Here is a 16,668-nt window from a genome sequence, read left to right on the forward strand (position 1 = left end):
GTATTTGATTTTCTTGCTGTGTGATTAGAGCATGTCAGATTTGTAACTTAAAATCTGCTCAATATTTATCAGAAAACAGTCTATGCAGAGCACAGAGGAGTTTCAAGGAAGTGCAAGTATTCTATAAAATACTGCAATGAAGGATACATGTCATTCCAAATTTAACCAAATCCATAGAATATGCAACATCAAGAATTGCATATTCCCTAAGTGATAGCTACATGTGGATGTAGGTTCACTGAGTGTAACAAATGTACCCCTCTGCTGGGGGAGGCTGACCTAGGGGAGGCTGACCTAGGGGAGGCTGTGTGAGGACAAAGGATGTATAGGAAATAGCTGCACCTTCTACTTGATTTTTCTGTTAACCTAAGACTGCTCTACAAATAAAGTCTATATTTAAGAAAGAAAGAAAAAAAGGAAGGAAGGAAGGAAGGAAGGAAGGAAAGAAGGAAGGAAGAAAGAAAGAAAGAAAGGGCGGGCTATGTGTCCTTATCCATTTATTGATAACTAATTAGGGTGTACACCTGAAAGTCTGAGCAAACATACTTGATGTACAAGTTCAAATCAACCCATGCTCCAAATGGAACTACAAGTCCGGACCAACTGGATCTGCTGCATATTGCAGTACACCAGGATCCCTTACATGTAAGCCAAGTCAAAAGGTTACTGTCCTGAGGAATAGCACCTGCACAGAGAGGTCCCATGGTGCCAACTCCATCTCTGGACATGCTGCTTATTCTGAGTTGTTGGTTGTAATGATGATAGGAAGAGAGATGAGCCAATGCAGGCTTGGAATGACATTGCCATCTGAAGAGGCGTGAACCTCCAAGGTGAATCTCTCAGTTTGATCCATGTGATTGTATCTAATCATTGTGAAAAATTAGTCTTTCCCACTGAGCTTGATATTTGGCCTCTTTTCCACTCCCCATGATGTCAACTTGTTTTATGAGGTTAATAAGTTAAGAATTCAATAAGCCAAACAATTCTCTGTCTTCAATAAGTTATTTAATACACCAAAATGAAAAAAAAAAGCTAGCAATAAGAGCATGGGAACATACAATATATAAATAGAATTGTGTTATATAATCAACTCAGTACTCTAGTTTGCTTTTATATATGTATATATGTATGTGTGTGTATATAGTTTAAATCAAGTTTAAATTAGTAAATTTTAAAAAAGTTCTTCTGGACTAAGTACAGATAAGAGGCAAAATTATTTTTAAAAAGAATAATAATACTGGTGAACAAAGATCAAATTATACTGTTCTTGTATGCCTGTACAAACATGTAACAATATACCCCACCATCATGTATAATTAAAATGCACCAATTAAAAATTAAAGGAAGAATAGTAAAAGGTATTCTAAAACTATAATAATGAAAACAGTGTGTTACTGGATTTATGAAAAGAGAAAGAAAACAGGTTTCCTGTCAACATTTTAGCATTTTTCTTTTAAAACTTATGGATGCTCTAAGATCAGGCATAGGGGTTCAAAAACCAGCTTAAGCATGAAAGATACCCAAAGAAATAACACAAAATACAGAAAAAAAACATAAGAAAAACAAAGATAATATAGATATTAGAGGAAAATACAAAAACAGCTATAATTAACATCCTCTGAGACATAGGAGAAGATACTGAATCTATGAAATAATAAACTGCTAGAAGAACAAACATCCTAAGAAGAAAGTACTGTTGGAGACTGAAATATGTTAGCTGAAATTTATTAAAAAATCAGAAAAAGTGGAGAAAAAAATAAACTGCTTAGAAGAAATTAAATGCAGGAAGAAGGTTAAGACATGGGGGGAAAAGGTCGAAAAATCTGGAAGCTCAGTACCCACGTGATAGTACTCTCAAAGAGAAAAGAAATGTTGAAGAGAAAATATTTCCAGACTGAGGATAGCGATGAATCACATAGTATGCAAAATTTTAGTAATAAGAACACCATCACACAAGGGTCTCTCTTCAATGATGTTATTGATCCATAAAGACAAATAGAAAAATCCTAAATGTTTCCAGAAAGAATAATGGATGGCATAATAAGATCAGGAATTAGAGTGACACGGTCCTCTTAAAAGCAAATCTGGAAGCTGGAAAACCATAAAAAGAAAATATTTAAAAGAAAAGAAAAACCAGATTTCACGCCTATAATTCTATATTCCAAAAGAGCTATGATGGTAAAATAAAGGCATTTCCAGTCACCTGGAAGGCCACCCTTCCCAAATACAAGCTCGCAGGCACAGGCATGCATGCATGCATGCACGCACGCACGCACACACCACACCCAAATCATAAACATCCTTTATGGAATGTATTTCATTAAATCAAAGAAATAAATCAAAACAAAAGGAGCATATGCAATATAGGAAAGAAGGGATTCAAAGCAAGAGGAAAACATAAGATGACAGTGACGTTCAGCACATCCATAAAACAAAGGTCTAGCCTGGAACTGGGGAACCCACCTTCTGCCTAACATGCAGGAATATGACAGGCATGAGACAACTCCAGCTCAGAATAACTAGAGTTTATGAAGGAAAAAACTGATTTAAATACACCAGAGAACTGCAAATACAGAGACCAGGACTTGGGGAACCAATATTCCAAAAAGAAGGGAATCACTGTGAGAGGAACCCAGATGTTCTGCACATATGCAGGTAGTTGATTCTAGGCGGGAGTCTGCAAGGTCTGCCTGAGACGGGGGCTAGATGACAGAGAACCAGTTTAGACTTTGGCAATTTTACAACGATACGAAGACAAAAAGTTGAAAGTCAAGGCTGTCAAAGTATCCAGGACTTCAGTGGTCAGATCCCATAAATATAAGAAGGTTGAGAAAAGAGAGCTCCAGCTTGATCCCAGATTCACTCTTAAGGTTATTATTCAGCTATTCATAAATTGCTTTAGTCAGTAGACTAAGGAGCCAAATAGAAAATAGCTTAAAGGAAGAATGGAGATTTCAGTAGTCACTCTGTTATGGTGAGACTAAAATCATATTCAGATATTGAGGAGCCAGGCTAGAGAGTATCTGCCACCATTTATAAAAGGTTCTCCAGAGAAACAGAAATATGTATATGAAGAGATTTGTTGCAGAAATTTACTCATGTGATCAAGGAGACGTGTAGCTCCCATGTTCTGCTCTATGTAAGTTGGAGAACCAGGGGATGCCAATGTTATGCTACCTGTCTGGGTCTGAAGGCCTGAAAACCAGGAGTGCTGATCATCAAGTCCTAGCTTTAGGGCATGAGAGAACTGGTGTCCTAGCTGTCACCCGCAGTAAGATTGAATTCACCCTTATCTGGCCTTTTGTTGTATTCAGCCCTCCAATGGATTGGATGGACCATCTGTTTGATCAGTTTACTGATTCAAATTTTAATCTTATCCGGAAACACCCTCACAGATACACCCAGAATAATGTTTAACCAAATACCTGGGTACTCTGTGTTCCAGTCAAGTTGACACATAAAATTAACTAATACAAGCTTTTTCCCACAGACCTTCCCAGAAGGCAAGGGAATTGTAAGTCCACTGTAAGATCAATGAGGTAAATCCCCACTGAGGTGCATGGGCCATTGTCCTAATGCAAAGCACCCTCCTGTGGAAGACTGATACTGGGGGAGACCAGCCCAATGCGCTGCACAACCTTGGTCTGCAGATGCTCTCAAAAGCTCAAGATGAGGCAGGGGAGTAGTGAGAAGTCAGAGAGGCACATGGGGCTTTCACAGATTGCACCGTTTTTTTGTTTTGTTTTGTTTATGGTACTGGAGATTGAACTCTGGGGCACTGGACCACTGAGTCGCATTCCCAGCCCTATTTTGTATTTTATTTAGAGACAGGGTCTCTCTGGGTTCTTAGTGCCTTGCTTTTGCTGAGGCTGGCTTTGAACTCTTGATCTTCCTGCCTCAGCCTCCCAAACTGCTGGGATTACAGGTGTGCGACAACCTGCCCCACTCACTGTGTTGGTCTCTGAAGAAGGAGGGCAGATAGACAAAATTTGATCTCCTAAAGACCAGAAAAAAATGGAGTGGAGGGAATGGAAAGCAGAGAAAACTCAAAAATCTGAAGTGATGACATCCAAAAGTAAAAGAAAACGCCCATGAAATGAGAAGCTGGGAGCCCAGTTGTAAAGCATAATCAGATCTCCACAGTCTTACAGGTACCTAGATCTCAAGCCCTGTGGGGGGAAATACCCTTTTTCTTCCCCCAAGTCATGAGGAATCACTAATGCACTGCATCTAACTAAGATTGTAAGAAAACCAGATCCAGATGAACTAAAGTGGGTGTAACCTTCTACACTAGTGGCCTCAGAGAAAAAGAGGGGTGTCTTTCTTTGAGGGTAAATACTATTCATTTCCATCTCCATTATTCTGCTATACAAAAGGTTTTACAGTATGATCAATACTTAAGAAACCCATGAGGAAGCTGGGCTCAGTGGCTGGAATCCCTGCAGGACAGGAGGCTGAGGCAGGAGGATCACAAGATTGAAGCCAAACTCAACAACTTAGCAAGCCCCTAAGCAGCTGTATCAAAATAAAATAGAAAATAAAAAGGGTTGGGGATGTGGCTCAGAGGTTAAGCACCCCTGGGTTCAATCCTGGTACTTAAGAAAACAAAACAAAACAAAAAATAGGAGGAGGAAGAGGAGGAGGAGGAGGAGGAGGAGGAGGAGAAAAAGACAAAAGAAAGAAAACCCCATGAAGAAACTTAGTCATAAGACTCTGGTCATTACAATCAAACTTACAAGTTGGAGCAGTTTGGAAACAGCCTTTGAAATAGTGATGTTAAATAAGTGAAAGGATTCAGTATAAAAAGTGAATAACTATATAAACAGATGAGGCATCTTTAGCATAAAAGTCGAAACTACAAAACAAACAAACTGAAATTCTAGAAATAACAAAATCCACATGTGATATTGTAAATTCATTTCATAAGTAACTGAAGTCTAGCCAGGTCAGAGGGCACATAACAGGACATGTAAAATGAAATATCAGTCAACTTGAAGACAGGCTGCTAGAAATTATACAAAAGGATGAAACTGATGGAAAAGAGCATCTCAGATGTGTGGGACAATATCAAGCAGTCAAATATACATGTACCTGGAGCTCCAGAAATAGAACAGGACAGAAGACATATCTACAGAGGAAACAGCACTGAATTTTTACAAAACTGATGAGAAACAATCTTCAGAACCAAGAATGGTGAGTCCTCTGATAATATTCATCTGATTTATAGCCTGACACCATAGCAGTTGGCTCAACACTTAGCTTCATTCCAACAGGCTGACAACCAGAATCAGGAATCACTGTCTCCTTCCTCCCTCTGATCGCTCAATAGTGCTTAAAATGTTATGAACCCAACTGGAAACACAAACAAGAGAGTCTTTGATGTTTCCCACATCAATCAGCTTCTGAGAGCAAAAGGGAAGGTGAAAAGGAATGGAGAGGGGACCTAAGAGGCAAATGGCAGGTAGAAATACATAGAAAACTCAACAAATAAAAATGAGGCCTAATTATCAATTGAGGGGCTTACATAAGAAGGAAAGTCATAAGTAATTCTTTACCAGACACCATGACTGTGAATAATGACATTACATCAACACTAAATATCGAGGTAACTTAAGAATTGGAATGGGTGTGCTTGGTAGGGTGGAGGTAGTAGTCTAAAAACACTAAATTCTCACTTTGCATTTTGGGAATTCAATAGATTCTCTCAAAAACTAAACGAAAATAAATAAGTAGGCTAGGATGTTATTCAGAAAAATGAGGATTGAAAAGCAGAAAGAACATCGAGTTTATCGAATACTGTTGAATGAAGGAATGAAGGAAATCAGTTTGTGACTTTACCAAAATCAAGCAGCCTAGTTCAAAAGACAGATCAAGATACTCTGCATCCTACATTTATTCAGAAATGTAATAGCAAGTATGATGACAACTATTAAGTTTTCTCATTTGTATGATAAATAAATAGCTAAACAATATGGCAAAATCTTAAAGGATCATTGAAAACCGATGAATATGAGAATAAAACTTAAGAATCATAAGGGCTTCATCAGTATGACTGATTAAAAGAAATATTTGGTATATCATCTATAAAGGTCTATCATCTGCATAAAAAGGCTTGTATAGAAATTCAGACAATTTCAGAATAAAAATATAAAAAATAAACATTGGCAAAACTGCACATTAATTAGAATAAAAAGCAATGCTATGTAATGAAAAAAGAAACAAGTAAGTAAAACTAAATAATAATCATAACCTGCTGTGTGTACCAAAATATACCCCTCTCTCTCTATCTATCTCTCTGTATGTATATGTATGTATACACACATACATATATATATATATATATATATATATATATATATATGTATGTATTTTAACAAGGAAATATTTATCCACCCACAAAGTGCAAGATTATAATAGAACTCAGATTTTAATTGACCACAGTGACAACAAAAGCTTTAATAATATTATCCAGTCATTTAGAACGATGACATGTAACTTTATTTATTGGCATAGAACTATGTTCAAGATCTATGGTAATGTAAAAACAAGCAAGATTATAGAATAAGTTATATTCACGGTTAAGAATCAAAACCAATAAATATATAATGGGTAATATGAGAAATTGTTGCATAAGAATTAAAGGAAAGTAGAAGGGCATACTGTCCAGTGTCTCTATCAGTCCTGTCATGTTAGAAAGACAAACTTCACAGACTGACAAGACTGTTATTTAGTTATATACAATTAGGTTATATGCAATTAGGTTTCTTGGTCTGGAGAACTAAAAACTGTTTTCAGAGATTTATTCCTTGAGGCAGTCAGAAAATCTGGGAATTGAGGGTAATCTTTTCAAGATCTACTAGCAAACTCTTTGGGATGTTTGCTCCTGTGTGTTTCTGTACAGGTATTTGCATGACAGGTTTGCAGAGCAGTTTGGCTGCAGGGTAATTGATGACTCTAAGTACAAATTCCCATTTACTTTGTTCATTGGCTAAATACTCCATATTGAACAAATCTGTTCCTCGAAAGCAGGAATGAGAGTTCATACATTCTTGGGTTCTGTAGAAAATGCGTTATGGTGTTAATAGGGCAACTGAGAGGAAGAGTGAATGAGCCAACTCTTATCGGAGCCTACAAACTCCTGATATTATATTTGACACATCCAAGAGAATGCTTTCAAAATCGAGATATGTGTGAACTGTTTGATTCTGGGAATCTAAATTCTCTCTGTGTACTTTGCAAGTCGAATCCAAAGAGGTCCTTTGAAATCTCAAAATTCGTCTGTTTCGTGTGGAATTTGGTTGGGGAATATCAGTGGGACAACAAAACCAGAAGATGCTGGAGGAGGGGTGGGCGGTGACAGGAGTCGGTGCCTCTGGGGCAGGTTGGGGAAAGCAAAATAGGGAGACTGGGGGTGGGTAGGAGAAAGGATTTTAGAAATTCTCAATACTCTTAATGGAAGACTTCATAGTTTATCTTTACTGTTTTCTCGTATGGTATCTGAACCTTTACTGTCGTCCTAAAAAGAATTTCAAAAAACAGAAACTGTGTGGTGGTTCATGAGTAGCCCCATTCCTTACATGACTACTAATAAATTGAGAAGGAATTGAAAGTATGCTACTTATTCAAAAAAGTTGTGATGAAACCCCAGGCAATTTCAATCATATCTTTCCAAAATTAGTAAGATTTTCCTTTGTGTCTCTTTTGATCAGTAGTTAAGTCCCCAAATTGATTGTTAGTCATCAAAAGGCAGTTAAAATCAGATAACAACACTAAAAATTCTCTCCAAACAAAGAGAAAAGGTGAGTAAAGCTATTGAGATGAAGAGATCTGACTTGAGGCAGCCCAGGAGTATGAATACTCTGTTGGAGGTCAGGGAAGTCACTGTTTTATTAAGAGTTCTTCTCTCAGTTGTCTCTTGCCTGCTCGTGGAATGAAGTGACTTATGTGGGTTATTCCTGTTATGGCTTATCTTTATAGACCCAAGTACACAAAATTTCTGCCTACTATATCTTTTAAGGTTTTAAAACTTATACTCAGTGATATAACGACCAGGTGGGGGCATCCTGTTGCTGGCAATGCCTGAAGATAAAGCAACAGCAAGCTGGGTGGAGAAGCAATCTGCAGTGGAAGCCAGAATATCCGGGCATTCACCAGAGCACTCAACTTCCTCCAGAGTCACCATTGCATGGGGACAAGGTCTGGATCCCCACATAAGAGTGAAAAAGAAGACTTCTGAAACAACAAGGCTGTTTGCAGAGGACCAGAAGGGTACCTGTTCACGGAATATTGGCCCTCAAAGTGAAAGTCAGAAAGAGTCAAGATGGGGTATTTCCAGAAGGACAAAGGGAGCCTTAAATGTAGTCCGGTTTTGAAAGTTGCAAGGTTGAACCAATTACAGTAAGATGACAAATTAGGTTAACCTGATTACAAGAGTCTATCAAATTATCTTCAAGGAGCCCAGAATAAGAAAGACGTTCCACCAACAACTCCCAGTGACATGTTGGGCTGCTTGTTGGACTGATTCAGAAACCTTGTTGGAAAGAAGCTTCTGGATGGTTTCGCTTGTTCTGGGGGACTCTCATTAGTCTCTGACAAGGTTGAATATTGTTCCTACAACATGAGTCTTCTTTACCCTGTGATATTTCAGTCTGTGGGGATTTGTGCCTGAAATCTCTTTGAACCTTTAGCAGCTCTGGCAACTATAGGATGCCTAAATAAGAAAACTGCACTGGATCTCAGAAGAAATAACACTCAATGGGGGAAGGCACAAAGGTATGTGTCAGAATCCTAGGGAATCATAGAGATAGAGAGGCATGGGGCTAAAAAGGTTAAGTTCAGGTGAGAGGGCACCTGTGTGAGAGGCTGGTTGCCAACCATCAGAGGGTCCTCTTAAGAGTGACCATTATGGTCAGGCATGTTGTGAAGAGCCAACTTCACTCTAAGAATATAAATCTTGAAATTCTTCTGTTTCTTTTTATCCCAGTTTGCATTTAGATAACTTTATTTTCTCCTTCAAAAACCCCACCACAATAGGACAATAGAAAAAATAAATTAATAAGAAGAGAAGGAAAAAAAAAACTTTCCAATGCAATTACTTCAGAAATTCTTTTCTTATGGTGGCCTAAGATTTTATTTTATTTTATTTTTTTAGTTTTTGTTTAATTAGGTTTTAAATCTTCCCTTTCTTAATTACTTTTTTTTTGGTATTAACACCTAAATATACTTCTATTCGGAGCACAAACATACAGTGATAACAATTAGCAGAATAATTACACTCTTTCTGTCAGTGTAACCTCATGGCACAGAAAGTATTACAAATCCATTTTAAAACATATTAAATGTTCATATTAATGAGGATAATAGAGAACAAGTACCAGCAAACTAAATATTGTTAATGATTTTGAGCTATTAAATTCATTACCATTTTCTTTCATAATAAAGTGGTTACTTGCTAATTAGACCTTTTTTAACTCATCATTATTGAATTCATTACATTGTGTGCAGTTAACCCTTGGAGGTCTGTGGGTGTATGCACACAATTAAAATCGTTTTAATACCATATTAAGGAGATATGGAGAGTTCTTATGGCTTTTCTAATGGTGGTTCCATATACTTTCCTTATGTACTTTTCCTTGGCAGGATATGCCTGGCAGCTTCATGGCTGTCACCGCGTTTTCTCCAACACATAATACAGAAACAGCCTGAATTCATTAAGGTTATTACCCGCAGTATTTAGAAGAAAAGTGCATCCCCCTTGTTTCATTATAAGAATTAGACATGTACAAAAATACACTACCATAACTAGGCAACAATTTAAAGTAGTTTTAGTACAGCCATCAGGAGTTACCTACCACTCTAAAGTCCAGTGAAAACTAATATTGACCTATGGGAGAATTAGAGCTTCAGACTTTGAAGATTTATTATTCTACATAAAGAAGATAATGCTGCTTTGTTGCCCAGACCACTGTCCTTGATCAGTCTGGTGTGTGTATTTACATATAGATAAACACACACACATATACACATACATTACACATGCATTTGTGTGCATGCACATGAAATACACACATGCATCTCCTATGGGCATGCACACATGTGCACAAACCCACAAATACTTGCACACACTGACATGCTACTTTCTTAGATATAATCATGTTGACCTAGCTGCCTATGTTCTTTTTCCTTGTGATCACCCTTGTACATTTTGTCATGACTTCTAGTATTAGGAAGGCAAGTATGAATAAGGAATCAGTTTTTTGTCTATATGGGTCTTTGATGCTACAATCTATAGATAGGATTATCTTCTGTAGCGCTTAATTCAATCTGAAAATAAAAGTTCAGATGGAAGAATGATGTTCATTGGAAAAGAATGAAGCTCAGTGTATGTGTGCATGTGTATGCACACACACATGCACATTCACAACCCTAATGAGCAAGGAATAGTGTTGTGTTTGGTTTTAGTGTGAGTAACAGATTGGGCATTGGCAAGGTGGTGACATACACACTTTGAAACATTGATCAGCCAATGGATAGAGATGGGAGAGAGCTCATTGTGGTAGCTTGTCTCTAAGATAACCTCCCTCAACTCCTCCCTTCCCTATGCTATACTCCAGGCTCCCTGAGAAGTGGAATCTACTTCTCCCCTCCTCTTCAAGAGAGGGCCATTTATCACTTGATTACGTAACTGAACGCAGTGAAATGATATTCCAGGATTCCAAATCTAGATCCTAGGAAGCTGCACAGTTTCCCCTTAGGCTTCTTGTAAATCCTATTCTAGGAGATGCTAGCCTCCATGCAAGAAATGTGAAGACATTGAGACTACAGTAATCTATAATAAAGTCCAGTTCCTCCATTTGGAAAGTCTGCACTGGAAGAGTAGTGACAAATTGGCCAAATCCTGTTCCAGTCACATTAGCACTGGTGCCGAGGAAACAGCCTTCAGATTACTCTGGTTGCAGCTGTTGTTCTACTAAAACCACATGAGGGGCCCCATGTGACAACCCAAGGTAGTCTGTCAGCCCCCACATCTGTGAGATAACAATACTTGTTGTTTTAAGTTGCAGAAACAATAGACAACATAGCGATTGTTAAGACTTTGCACGTTGTGTAGATCTGGACTTTGGACAATTTATTCTTGCACATATCCAAATCTTCATTTTCTTTTCTTGTAAATTCATACAACAGCAATTTGCAAAGCCACAGGAATCACAGGACTCCAGTGCAATACCATTGAAATATAACACCATGTGCTCACACCCCACAGCATTTCATTCTCTGAGAAGGGTGCCTTCTGGGGTTATGGAACACGGCAGACCTGTGGTGCCTGATATTTTTACAGAGATGTGCTGTCCTTACAACTCACATGTCCTTTCAGGACAGGCTCTGGTAGAACTTGGGGAAAACAACAGAAGGTCAAAGTGGACCAGGGATTTTCTCAGATCACACAGCTGGTAAGTTTAAAGCCCAGACATGGACTGAGCATTTTTCACTCTTGGGTCCTGAGTACCTGCATGGAAGGAGAGTTAAGAGTTTTGTGTGAGCCTTAGAGTTGAATCACCTTCCTCTCCCACCTCCACTACTCAAAAAATGGCTGAGCAACCTACGATGGCCACTGACTCCTTTTTGCTTTCTAATTCCTTATTATTTACATAGCATGTAAAGACTTCATTAAATTCAGTGAGATTAAACATGTCAAAGTAAAATGTAAACCTCAAAGCATCAAAGATTTTGAATAGTCATACTATTCCTTCTTGTTCATATAGTTTTACCAGAAAAAGTATTTAATCTTATTGTTAAAAGTAGAGTCTAAATGATGAGATGAATGAGAGAGAGAGAGAGAGAGAGAGAGAGAGAGAGAGAGAGAGAGAAGGAATAAGCAGGGACAATTCTATATGGAAGCAGAAGAAATTAAAGATCCCCGTCTGCCAGGGATTGGAACCCAGAGGTGCTTAACCACTGAACCACATCCCTAACCCTTATTTTTTTTTTTTTTGAAACGGGGTCTCACTAAGTTGTTCAGGGCCTCACTAAATTACTAGAGCTGACCTTGAACTTATGATCCTCCTGCATGAGCCCCGAAAGCTGCTGGGATTACAGGCATGGCCCACTGTGCCTGCCTAGAGAGGTCACTTTTAAAGAGAGCAAAAATCATTCAAGCAGGTTAATGGGGAAAGAGAAGAAGGAAAATTCAGGAACATGTAGCAGTCCTGGAAGGAATGTCTCAGAGGAAGCATTACTGTAGGATTTCTGAATACATGCTTAGTTCCAAAAGGCCACTGGGCACTGAGAAAAGTCATCAAGGAAGACTGCTTCAAAAGAAAGGCACACAGCATATAGGTCATGATACTTAGCACTGAAGAACTAGAGTCCACTATCATAGATCCTTCTTTATTTCTCCCTGTCCTTCTGTCCTGTTCTCTTCCACCTCCAGAAGCCCTTAATCTTTTCTACAAGCCACCATCCCTCTACTCATGTGTCTTCACATTGGGTTTCAGTGAGAAAAGATGCGATCAAGGCATAACTTAAGTTGAAGTCTTGTGTGGGAGCTAAACATACATATGCAAGAGCATGCACACATGCAAACACACACATGGCCACCCCTACTACCAACACTCAGACTAAAATGAGTGACAATTTTGTCTTGTGCTTTCATTTTTCAGAGTGGATACTGTGTCCCTTTTGTTGATTAGTTTACTTATTAAACAACTTTTTTTTCTAGGACAAAAAACATGCTATATCTCATTTCAATGATATAACAATTCATAAAAATCCCTCATGAGAGGAAAGTGTAAGTTCTCTGTTTTGTAGAACTAATAAATAAAAATATATACTCTCATAAGTAAAAATGGAGAGTTAAAAGTTGAAGCCACGAATAACTTATTTTCCCTATTTTTTTTTCTCTTAAAGAATTGAAGCACAGAAAATATGAAAGTAAAGAAAGACAGATTTTGCAAATCAATATACTGAAAGAATGTAGGTCAGGTTGCTAGTGTTCTGAACGTGCTAAACGTCTCTCACAATTGCTTTTTAAAGGATCTGGGGCAGGAGTTCTGTCCCTCTGTGCCTGCCCTGATAAAAGGTTATCAACTCTGAATCAAGATGGCTGACTGAACAAATGACTTTCTTCTCCTTCCTCCTCAAATCCCATCAAAATGACACCAGAAATATAAGACTAAATCTATATCTGTTGTAGGAAGTCCGCCAGGGTCCTAGATGAGTGATCAGTTAGGAAATCTGGAAGATATTTACAGATGGAAACTGATAGACCACAAAAGACTCCTAAATACAGGAAACAGCCCCCACGGACAAAAGAAAGAACCTCTTAGAAGGATTCCCACCCACCCCCCCAGTTTTATTCCCAATGAACTTTGGGATTAGAGACAGTTGAGTCTAGAAGAAGGAGCAAGCTTTATTATAGGGCAAACAGCTACTCTCAGAGCATCTGACCTCAGCTTTTGTCCCCAGCTAACACCTTGAGTATCATCTTTTATGGCTGAATTTCCTTTATGGGAAAAGGGTTGTCTGCAGGAGCCTCAGCTCTGTGAATTAATGGGCACTAATCTTAATGAGATGAAGACTTTGAATTCTGGGACCAGTCCATTTGCATTAATTAATTAATTAATTAATTAGTTTGTTAGTTTCCATTCATTAAACAATTTGGCATTGCTGGATATTGTGCATAAACTACAGGAACCAAAATATATTCTGGTCTGTAAGGATTGACCCAAATTTTGTTTCAAATTCCATCTGCCACGTTCCCTGAGTGACTTTCACCCTGTGAGTGAGAGTGATATGGTTCAGAGTAGAATAGGGGTACTTACCTGCTCTTGAAAGATCATAGTGTCATTTGTAGGCGTAGATGTTTAAAAATCTTAAAAGATTTCAGAAGCAATCATAATGTTGAAGGGTAGGGTAGGACCAAAGGACTTGCTGTCTAGCTAGCTAGTCAATATATAAGTCAAGAATAAGTTTAGCAGAATACTTGTAGGTACACTGGAAAACAAACAGGTGTCTCAAACACCTCAAATGTGGTTTCCCTTCACACACAATATGGGAAATTCAGTTTAAATGTCATCAAAATAATAAGACTGAATTTATTAATAATAAAAATAAAGCCATTCCTATAAAAATTATTATCTGAGGAAGTTTTACTCTTATTCCAGTAACAATAGTACCTTTCCTTTCCAAATTTCTGTATCTGTCTTCAGGTTTTCCTTTAAAGCCGGGGCACAATCTATTTAAACACATTCAGCTGTGACACTTTTTTTTTTTTTGAGAGTAAATTTGATTCCTTGATGCAGCCAAAGATCGTTTTGGCTAAAAGTCTGGTGAATAAGATGGTTGGTTAAGCTGGGAATAATATTTTTGGTTAAAAATGAGACTGATTTCATGTGTGGTTTGTAAGCCAATTAAAAAGGAAATGATTATTGCTTAATAGCCCCTCTCACTCGTGATTACCAATATTGTGGACCTTCCAATTGCCACTCACAGCTCACATGGAGAGAGGAAGAACAATCCTATGAATGAGGACTCAGTAATGAAATCATCTTCATAATCCGGGGCTAGAATAACCATCTAACATTACTACTCAAGGACAGAATTACATGTATTCAAGAGTTTTGCTAATCTAATTTTAAAGCTGTGTGATATTTGAATAAAATCATGGAACTTCCACCATCCAAACCCTCCACTTTCAATACCCCAGTACTCTCAGCAAAGAGGAATCTAGCATTCCAATTGCCTTTTTTGTCTATTTCTTACTCATAAAGAAAATAAATAAATAAAAATAAACTTCTTCTTTATTCATCATTGCATGTTTCAGTATTAATTTACCCCCTTCAAATTTAATGTCCCATAGATATTTAATGTGGGCTTTGAATCATTACTTCCCAGACAGTCTGCCCAAGAAAACACATTATTCCACTTTACAAATATGAGGATAGAAATTGCATAGTTAAATTTGGTCATATTTGTTCTAAATATTTTAGTCAATAAGGAAATGGATATCAAATTTAGGGTCGTCTGTTATTTTGCATTTCTAAAAATGTATTCAGATGCACATCAATAATTGATTTTGTTGATGTGTTTCCTGTTTTGCTTCATGATAAAACTTTCAGGCTATAATGGGTAATTTTGGTGGATAATCCAAGATTTGGGTGCTTATACTTGGTATACTTAAAGTCCTTCCAAAGTCCTGTAAATTCCTTCATTCTTTTAAAATGGAGTCACACCATTGAAAGGATGGTATACTTCTAAGCAATCTCACAAAAGAAGTCAACTCCCTCTCAGGACCTTTGATCAAGAAGCCCTGTAGGGCAGGCAAGGTCAAGGGGAAAAATAAAATGCACAAGATAGATGCTCACTTGACTACAAATATGTAGTTCTCTATGGCTAGTGCTAAGGGTTTGTGTTTAAGATGAGAACATACTCAGTGTGTGGGAATCGGCTACACATCCTAGTGGGAGGGGATTTATGTGGGCAATTCCTTCTGTGCAACATTATAAACACAGCCTATTATCTCCTGACTTTCCGATTCCTAGTTATTTTTTTTCCTAATGAATGATTCATGTATTAATAATGGTAAAAATAATACTTTGCAATTATAGTATGCTCTTTTTCTCTCTGGGGTACTCAGTGGACATTAAGTACATAATCATTTTTTCATTCAGACTGTCCTGGGGGGTAGTTGGGAGGCTTACTGCTGGGGATATCAGCTTTATATTATCCTTGTTCTGCAAACATACATTTTTGTGCAAATGCCAATTTTCTGCATTCTTTAGGAGAAGGAAGCTAAAGTGATTCCTCATTACAAGATACAAAGAGCTGTGGCAATAGATGGAGTTCAAGACCAGGAGCTCACTGAACTTTTTGGTTGACTGACAACTTGGGAAGACCCATTCAGACCCTACTGCTGCTTGGTTCTCTACCTAACAGGTAAATTGGAGAGTGCCTGGCACCTTAGTTCAGGGTCCTCTCTCTTCTCTATCTGAACTCTGTTTTAAAGATTCATGACATCACTGGGCACCAAAGTTATAAATGTCATATCTTTGATGATTATTCTCAAGTTCATATTCTTGAGTTCTCAATTTTCTTCTGACTCATACATTTAGCTTCCAGACTGACATCTTTTCCTGGATATATATGAGGCATCTCTGAGTTTATATGTTTGAGTCTTTCTCATGCCCTGCCCCAACTTCCACATCTAGTGGGTTCCTTCCCTAATTGTCCTGATGTTAGGAAAAGCTACTGCTGTGATTTGAATGTTTGTGTCTTCCTGAAATTCATATTAAAATCCCAAAGATTTTAGGAGGTGAGGACTTCAAGAGGTTCAAGGTCATGAGAGTGGTGCTCTCCTGTGTGAAGGAGCTGCTGTGCCCATGTGAAGACACAGCAAGAAGGCACCATCTACAAACCAGGCCTTCATCAGATACTGATAGGCCTGAGGCCTTCATGGTTGATTCCCAGTCTCCAAAATTGTGGGAACAATTTTTTTGTTGTTCATAAGCTACCCATCTTATAGTATTTATATTATCTGACTAGGACAGATATTAATATCTGTCTAATTTAGAAGTCTCCTTAGTTTCTCCTTTTACCTCTCTTTCTTGACATGTTTTCCATTAAGTGCAATGTGTTCTACTTTCAGCATGGTTTAAACCATAATCTTCTTGA

Source organism: Urocitellus parryii, chromosome 12 (genome assembly GCF_045843805.1).
Source record: "Urocitellus parryii isolate mUroPar1 chromosome 12, mUroPar1.hap1, whole genome shotgun sequence".
Classification (NCBI taxonomy): Eukaryota; Metazoa; Chordata; class Mammalia; order Rodentia; family Sciuridae; genus Urocitellus; species Urocitellus parryii.